General features: G+C 45.1%; 1 protein-coding gene across 1 annotated transcript in view; it reads left to right on the plus strand.

Moving 5' to 3' along the window:
* KCNB1 (potassium voltage-gated channel subfamily B member 1) overlaps positions 1–6,192 on the plus strand; it is a 209,066-nt gene that overhangs the window by 128,095 nt on the left and 74,779 nt on the right. The gene's annotated exons all lie outside the window — the stretch shown is intronic.

A 6,192-nucleotide genomic window follows, 5' to 3' on the forward strand; every position in this document is an offset into this window, starting at 1 on the left:
CATAAGACTTGGCTGTCAAGAACATGTCCTGGTAAGCTCATAGTCTAGAAGGCAGATGTAGACAAGATGTGATATGCTGGAAGGCTCAGAGGAAGGTGTGAGCCCAGATCATATTTTAGCATCTTTATTTAATGTATTAGTTAACGTCTAACACAGAGGTGTCAAACTCATCTGGCCGGGGGCCGGGGGGAAGGGTGTAAGGCAGTGCATGGGCTGGAACCGGCGCCTCGAGCCCTGCAAGCAGCTGGGGGCGTGGAGCAGCATGGGGTGTGCAGTGCATGCATGGGGAGTGCACATGGCTGGTCTGGCAGGGCATGGTGTTGGCCCCATGCATTGCCTACAGTGCAGGCCCCAGAGAGGAGCTGGCAATGCTGCAGACAGGACGCATGGGGCTGGACTGGCTGCACGTGCTGCCAGCAGCACAGGAGCCAAGCAGGGAGTATGAGTTGCACATGGTGCCCCACCAGACTGGTCCTGTGTGCTGGCTCCAGCCTGGCCTGACCCAGATCAGCCATGGTCTGGCAGGGTGCAGCATGCAGTATGTGCCCTGAGCCACGTGCAGCACCTGTAGCACCAGTTCCAGCCCATGCACCAGACTGGCATGTGGTGGTGTGGGGTCAGTGTGAGACACGAACCAGATCAGATGACTCCACGGGCCGGATTCAGCCTGCAGGTCATCAGTTTGACACCCTAATGTTTTAACAAATTGCAGAAAATTAAAAGGAGGCAGGTTATTACTGTATGTCAGCTGCCCTATGGTAATTGTTAGTGTCTCTCCCCTGACTTGGTAGTAACAGAAAGCTAAACCATGGCAGATCAGTCTTGTTTAATTCAGGACCAAGCTACTCCCACTAAGCTTTCAATTACTGTGGTGGAAGAGTAGCCACACAGTTTCTACATATTAGCTTCTTTAGGGTGAGGCTCATTCACTATAATTAGTTGGTGTGTCAATACCCATACCCTGATTTGAGGAATTCAGATTTCAGGATGGATTTGGGTGAGGCAAGGATATAATACCTATTGCAGGTATATATTTTGACATTCACCATACTATAGCTCAGCACTTCACAATATTTAATGTAGCACCTCTGTGAGGTAGAGAAGTGCTACTATACCTATTTTATGTTGGGGAAACTAAGGCACAGATGCTTGCTTTTTATATATATATTTAGGTGCTGCTCCTCTCAGCATTGCAGGGCCCAAGTGAGTAAGCCCATTGATGAAAATGACTTAGGCACTTAGAAGCTTAAAGTTTATTGAAAGTTACTGTGACTTACAATGCCATGTGGAACAACACCTAAATACTTTTGAAAATCTTGACCAGATTAAACCAGAGTGAGTGTGAGGATCTTCAAGTGTGGAAATGAAGGTCAGGTGCCCAGCTCTGATGGATTTTAGAGGTGTAAGGACCTCTGTTTCCCTTACGCTGTAGCAGGGAATCTTCAGACTACTCAGGAAGTCTGTTGCATTTACTGCATCTAAACCCAGATCTCAGGAGTCCTATTCTATAAATGAAGCTACAAGGCCACCCTACTTCTCCAAGTGGATAATGGTCATGCACAAGAAAGCAGCCTGAAAGAGATGCAAGGGCAGGAGCGAGAGGAGAAAGCAAAAGAGTGCAAATCCGGAAAGGAAAAAGCAGAGAGCACTTGAACAAGCGAGAGGCCTACAATGTGTAGCACGGGGTAGTGTTGTAGTGTCTTGTGTAAAAGCATGAGAAGCTGAGTGATTCAAAGGGAGGTGTGATACGGTCTGTATGACCAATTAGAATAGTCATTACTGGTCCAACCAGAGGGGAAAGAGATTTGCATCAAAAAGGCTCAAGAGATAGCGAAGAGGAAATGACACAGATGTTTTCAAATGTATTTAAGCCATAATATCCTCCTCAGGTGTCTGACCAAAAAACTTTGCATCATTAGTGACTTCTGGGTGGCTGTGAAGAAGTCTCCAAAGGGAAGGGATAGGATGGGATTAGAGCCCCAGACCTTGAAATATGAACTATGGCACTTCCTGTATAACAAAAGTAGATATTGCATAATAACATAGCCCTGCAAAGCTATCAATCCCTTCTCTGCCCCTTTTAGTCCAGGCTGATAATCATGTAGTGGTGTGGAGAAAGGCAACAGCTTCTTTTCTCTTGTGACCCAAGTCATGAGCTGGACTCTGTTCTGCAGTGCCTAAATCCTGTTACTCAATCTGACTTGTGTTACTGTGAGCCATTTAAGCATTTGTTTCTCACACATTTGTAATTCATAGTCTAGTTCTCATTAGCAAAGGACTATGTTTACCTTAGAAAGTTTTGAAGCAATTCAGCACTCAATCCAAACCTAATGATGTTTATGGTATCTTGCATTAAGCTTGTGGTCTTTGTCTAAGGATCTCAGAGTATTTTGCAAAGCTGGCACTAGCTTTGCAAGCGGCACTAGCAGCCTTTGGGAGGGGGCAGGTACACAGCAGCAAATAGAGCCAGGAGCAGAAAGCAGAGCAGCAGATTGGGCAAGGGAAGGGGCTCAGAATGGTACTTATGGACATTGCAGAGTTAATTTTTGGCATGCCTACCAAAACGATGCCCCCCACCACTGTTCTACGTTCACAGGTGAGATCATTGACAGAGGCGAAGGCAAGGTACTTAAGCATGTTTTTCGGTATAAGCCAGAGCTTACGTCCCGATTGAAATCATTGGGAATTAAGAACACTGAATCACCTTTTTTGATTTGAGATGGGAGTACTTGTGGAGTTAAAGATCATCACATGCTTTCTTGAACTGGGACCTAAATGTCTTACAGAATCATAGGACAAATCAGCAGCTGACTCTCAACAGAATCCAGGGGTGAAATCCTGGCCCTAAGAAAGCCAGTGGAAATATTCCTATGGCCTTCAAAGCAGTCAAGTTTCACACCTGCTCTCCTAATTGTTGTTGCTCTGAATCACTAGACCATGCAACTCTCCCTCATTAAATGCCTTGAAAGTAATCTCAGCCTGGCAGAAATATGGCATCTTATTTTCAGCATTTGGTACCTTCCAATGCAGGTTAGAATTATGTATGTAGCTTCCTGTAAGATTGCACATTAAGCATTTAGGCACTTGGAAGGAGCCATGCATAGTTTTAGCTGAACCATTATTTAGGACATTTTGCTTATTTTCTCCCAGAGCCAGTGTCTTCAATAACCTCCCTCTGATTATTCACTCTGTTGAAAAATATTCATATAATTTCTGAGCAGTTCCACTGCTGGCACACTTCTGATGGAATGACAGGCTGGAGTGGGATCTGTGTTCCTGCTGTTTAAGATGCTCTATGCCTTGAAGAATTTCCTGGGCCACCCAGTCCCCCTCTGACCTATTTTTGGTTCTGGCAAATCGGGTGTTGACTTTATCTTTGTTACATCTTACTCCCCAGCTCCATAATTCTGTAGAATCTTTTCTCTTCCAAATGTAATTGCTCTTCATCCTTTTTTTCCTGCTGCCTAGAACCATAGCTTATCATCCTATATGTCTCATTATCTTAATTAAGCTAGGGCAAATCAAGGACCTGTTTTATAACCTGACATCACCCTGCACAATTTTTGTATCTCAGTTGTATGGAGCCAAAGAGTGGTACTTAATTGGCACCTTGGTTCCCAATAGTTTTAATGGCAGATTTGCCTGAGAAAGGACTGAGTTTATGATGTAAGATTCAGGACTTGTCCCATGGTATCAGATAAGGCCAGTTTCTTCCACAGCAGCCCAGTTCACTCATGCTCTCTTTAAGATTCCTGTATGGACATGTTCGGTAATTATGGGACTATATTACAAACCCCTGGATCTGCTTTCTAATCTGCTCGTCACTCATTACTCAGTTATCAATTGTTTTATTGGCGTTAAATGCATACATGCTTCCAAAGCTATCTGGCAAGTTGGCCATAATGACTAGAAATGTTCAATGCCTTCAAGCTGACAGGTTCTCTCCAATGAGTACCACACAATTGTAGGTGGAATAGATGTCTGGCTCCAATACTTCCAGGCAGATGTTTTGAAGAGTTTCCATTCATGAGGTTTGGGAAGCTCCAGGAGGCAGCTTACATATTGCCCTCAGAAGCAGGCCCTGGAAACAAGGAGGATGGTCCACCAAACCAATACTCAAAGCCTTAGTTCTCAAGATGATAAGCATCCTTAACCTCCCTTTGGCGCCACACCCTTGAAAGGCCATTAACCCTATACCACTTCAAATCATTGTCAATGAACTGATTAAACACTTGTCACACTTTGGAAAGCAGAGATGACAGTAATCATACAGCACAAAAATAATGTCACCGTTGTTGTTTTTTTCTGGAAACAAAAATTTTAAGAGACTTGCCTGAGGCCACAATAGCAAATCAGGGAGTAGAACAAAGAGATTTCTGACTCCCAGTTCTTGATCAATCCACATTCTCTCACATGTTCAGTACAGATCTGCTGCAGGGTATAGATGTAACAGCATTGCTTATGAATAAAGGATGAACAATAGATGTTGTAGATTTCCATATTAGATTCTGCTGCTCACAAACAGGGAAGAATTGGTGGGCAACGTAGTAGTGGATGGCAACTTGGGCAGCAGTGACCCAAGATGATTGAGTTCAGGATACTGAGGAGAGGAAGGATGGAGAGGAGCTGAGTAAAGACTCTGGACTTCAGAAAAGCAGACTTTGTCTTGATTGGGAAACTCATGGGCAAGATCCCCTAGGAAGCCAGTTTGAGGAGGAGAGGAGTCTAGGAGAACTGGCTGTACTTTAAAGAAGCCTTACTGAGAGTGCAGGAACAAACCAGCCCGGTGTGCATGGAGACTAGCATGTATGGCAGAAGACCGGCTTCGCTTAGCAGTAAACTCTTCAGTTAGCTAAATCACAGCAAGAAAGCTTATAAGAAGCGCAAACATGGACAAACAACTAGGGAGAAGTATAAGAGTATGGCTTGGGCATTGAGGGATGAAGTCAGGAAGGCCAAAGTGCACTTGGAGTTGCATCTAGCAAGGGATGTGAAGGGTAACAAGAAGGGTTTCTACAAGTATGTCAGTAACAAGAGGAGGATCAGGGAAAGTGTGGGTCCCTTACTGAATGGGGGAGGCAACATAGAGGATGAAAAAAGGCTGAAGTGCTCAATGCCTTTTTTACCTCAGTCTTCACAGGCAAAGTCATCTCCCAGACTACTGCACTGGGCAGCACAGTCTGAGGAGGAGGTGATGAGCCAACTGTAGTGAAAGAACAGGTTAGGGACTATTTAGAAAAGCTGGACGTGTACAAGTCCATCGGGCCACACGTGATGCACCCAAGGGTGCTGAGGAAGTTGACTGATGTGATTGCAGAGCCACAGGCCATCATCTTTGAAAACTCATCGTGGATGATTGGAAAAGGGCAAATATAGTGCCCATCTTTAAGAAAGGGAAGAAGGAGGATCCAGGGAACTATAGACCAGTCAGTCTTGCATTAGTCCCTGGAAAAATCATGGAGCAGGTCCTCAAGGAATCCAGTTCTAAGCACTTGGAGGAGAAGAAGGGGATTAGGAACAGTCAGCATGGATTCACCAAAGGCAAGTCATGCCTGACCAACCTGATTGCCTTCTATGATGAAATGACTGGCTTTGTGGCTGTGGGAAAACTAGTGGATGTGGTATACCTTGACTTTACCAAAGCTTCTCATATGGTCTCCCACAGCATTTTCTCACAGGCAAGCAAAGGAAATATTGGTTGGATGAATGGACTGTAAGGTAGATAGAAAACTGGCTGGATCATTAGGCTTAGAGGGTAGTAGTCAATGGTTTGGTGTCTAGTTGGCAGCTGGTATCAAGTGGAGTGTCCCAGGAGTCAGTCCTGGGGCCCATTTTGTTCAATATCTTCATCAACAACCTGGAAGATGGCACAGAGTGCACCCTCAGCAGGTTTGCAGATGACACCAAGCTGGGGGGAGTAGTAGATATGCTGGAGGGTAGGGCTAGGATTCAGAGTGACCTAGACAAATTGGAAGATTGGACCAAAAGAAATCTCATGAGGTTCAACAAGGGCAAGTGCAAAGTCCTGCACTTCGGACGGAACAATCCCATGCACCAGGACAGGCTGAGGACTGACTGGTTGGGTAGCAGCTCTGCAGAAAAGGACCTGGGGACAACAAGCTGAATGTGACCCAGCATTGTGTCCTTGTTGCCAAAAAAGGCTAATGGAATACTGGGCTGCATTGTTAGGTG

Source organism: Crocodylus porosus, unplaced genomic scaffold (assembly GCF_001723895.1).
Source record: "Crocodylus porosus isolate Cpor-Errol unplaced genomic scaffold, CroPor_comp1, whole genome shotgun sequence".
In the NCBI taxonomy this organism is placed as follows: Eukaryota; Metazoa; Chordata; order Crocodylia; family Crocodylidae; genus Crocodylus; species Crocodylus porosus.